Below are 2838 nucleotides of genomic sequence, written 5' to 3' on the forward strand. Positions count from 1 at the left end.
AAAAAAAGAAGTGACATGATCTGACTTATATGTTAGCAGGATCACTCACATTGCTATTGCGTGGCGAATAGACTGGCTGGGGGTGGGGAAAATCTACCATGCGGAGTAGAGGAGGAGATGATGAATATCATTTGTCTTGAGACAAATTGCAGTAGCCAAGAGCCAACCGGAAGACGGAGGGATCCTGGAGTTGATCTATCTTCTATATGGAGTTGATCTATCTTCTATATGGAGTTGTTGATCTATCTGAGGGTGCAGGGGCTGAATCTTAAGAGATGCGGTGGTGCGTCTCTGCAATTCAGGATGGAAAGTGTTGACTGCAAAGGAGTCTCAATTTAATGTCTTGGCTGAGGGTGGCTGCCTCGCCCAAGAGTATAGCTCCTCCCAAGAGACAACCTGCATCCAATGACTAGTTAAGGAGGGGTGTAAAGATTTGGGATAACTGAAAAGCCGTCCCATGGCCTCTGCTGCAACCGTGTCACAGTCCGTGTTCTCCCTCTGCCCAGTTCTGCTTTCCTCACTCCCTTAGTAGTGTTCCCAAGAGCAGCCCCAGTAAACTCTTGTGTTTCAGAGTATGTTTCACTGTAAACCTGACCCAAGACGGTGATTCTGTTAAAACATAAGATGATGTCTGCTGGGCGTGGTGGCTCACGCCTATAATCCCAGCACTTTGGGAGGTAGAGGCAGGCGGATCATGAGGTCAGGAGCTCAAGACCAGCCTGACCAACATGGTGAAACATCACTTCTAAAAAATAATAATAAGATGATGTCATTTCTCTACCTCAAACCCTGCAATGGCTCCCTAGTTCTCTCACAAGCAAAACAAAGTCTTTACAGTGGCCTGCAGGCTGTTCTCATCTACGGGCCTGCACCTCTCTAACCTCAGCCCCTATTTCCCTCTTTCTCACTCAGTTTGCTCCAGAACCATCCTGGCCTCCTTTTCACCCTGTGAATAGGACAGCTACATTCTTTCCTTGGAATCTTTGCACTTTGTTTCTGCTGCTCTTCTTCCAGATATTTTCATAGCTCACTCCTTCTCCTCCTTCAAGTCAACTAACACTGCCTTTTCCATGAGGCCTTCCCTGTCCTTTCCGTGAGGACTTCCCTGTCCCTTCCATTAAAAATCCTTCCTTTCCTCCACCACTCCGAATCTCTATCACTCTATTCTGTATCACTGATCTCTCTCTTTTTTTTTTTGAGAGGGAGTCACCCAGGCTGGGGTGCAGTGGCCCAATCTTGGCTCACTGGAACCTCTGCCTCCTGGGTTCAAATGATTCTCTTGCCTCAGCCACCTGAGTAGCTGGGATTATAGGTGCATACCACCACGCCTGGCTAATTTCTGTATTTTTAGTAGAGACAGGGTTTCACCATGTTGGTCAGGCTGGTCCCAAGCTCCTGACCTCGTGATCTGCCCGCCTTGACCTCCCAAAGTGCTGGGATTACAGGCATGAGCCACTGAGCCCAGCCATGTATCACTTATCACTCTTAAACTTACTGTCCAATTTACGTATTTATTTTGTTTATGGTTTATTGTCTTACTGTCTACACAGGGCAGAAACTTTCCCTCCCCTCCATTTTGTTCCCTGACATATCTCAGAACCTGGAGAAGTCACTGGCATTTGGTAGGTGCTCCATAAATATTTATTGAACAAATATTTATTTCTTCAATAAATATTTATGGAGCACCTACCAAATGCCTGGTGAATGAATGAGTGAATGCATGAATTTGGGAATCTTTAGCAAGTTGATTGCAGTAGAATACGTAGGTGAGATTACCCAGACATAGTCTGTAGAGCAATGATGAATGGAGATGCCAACATGCCAATGTTTAGGTGTGAGCAGAGGAAGAGAAGATTATAAAGGACATTGACAAGAACTCAAACTAAAGGATGTGTCACCCAAGACAAGAAGTAAGATGGCAGAGGGAGTGCAGACAACAGCATACAACCTGGCCAACATGGTGAAATGCCGTCTCTTAAAAAAAAAAAAAAATTAGCGGGGCGTGGTGGTGCACGCCTGTTGCCAACATATGAAGCAAAATAAAGGCAGAAACGTGTCTGCTGATTTGAAAGTGGGCAAGTAACTAGCTGTTTCGAGGAATAGTTAGGGCAGAAAGGAGAGTACTATGAGTTGAGGAGTGAATGAGAAGTAATGAAGTGGAAATGGTGTCTGCATTACTATTTTGAAGAGTTTGGTCATAAGGATCAGAACGAGAAGGCATGGGAGCTGGGAAGAGGCCTCCGAGCGAAGAAGTGCTTGTGTGTGCAGTTAGATGGGAGAGATAAGCCTAATTTGAGCATTTTAAATGATGTATGAAAAGAGCCAGTAACAACCATATAATTTATAACCCACATCAGGGTTTTGAGAGAAAAAGGGGGCAGGACAATGTGGATAAATGTCAAGACAACAGGAACTATCTGCAAACCAGACCATATGGTCATACCTGAAGTTTTCCGTGCAAGTCATTTCTCCTTACACTTAGTGGGCTATTTTTTTCTGACGGTAGGTGGCAGTAAAGAGCTTGCCTCTTTTGTTTTTTGTTTTTAAGAAAAATTTAATTAGAGATTTTGGATGGCAACTAAGATTGATAAAGGTTAGTGCCACAGGCTTAAACTCAAAATAAGGGATTTCAACTTAGAATTTACTTTGGGAAAATTCATATGGGTTTTTATGAAAAAGTATCTCTTGGTTCTCAAAGAAAAAATAATGTTTGAGTAATTATAAAATATGTTGCATTTTCAAACTGAGTCATTTATCTTTAAAATGATGAACTCTGTCTTCTTCCTAATACAGAATAATTTCCATTAATTTTATCACTTCACTTTTTTTTTTTTTTTT

This window comes from Cebus imitator, unplaced genomic scaffold, assembly GCF_001604975.1.
Source record: "Cebus imitator isolate Cc_AM_T3 unplaced genomic scaffold, Cebus_imitator-1.0 Scaffold42, whole genome shotgun sequence".
Taxonomy (NCBI): domain Eukaryota; kingdom Metazoa; phylum Chordata; class Mammalia; order Primates; family Cebidae; genus Cebus; species Cebus imitator.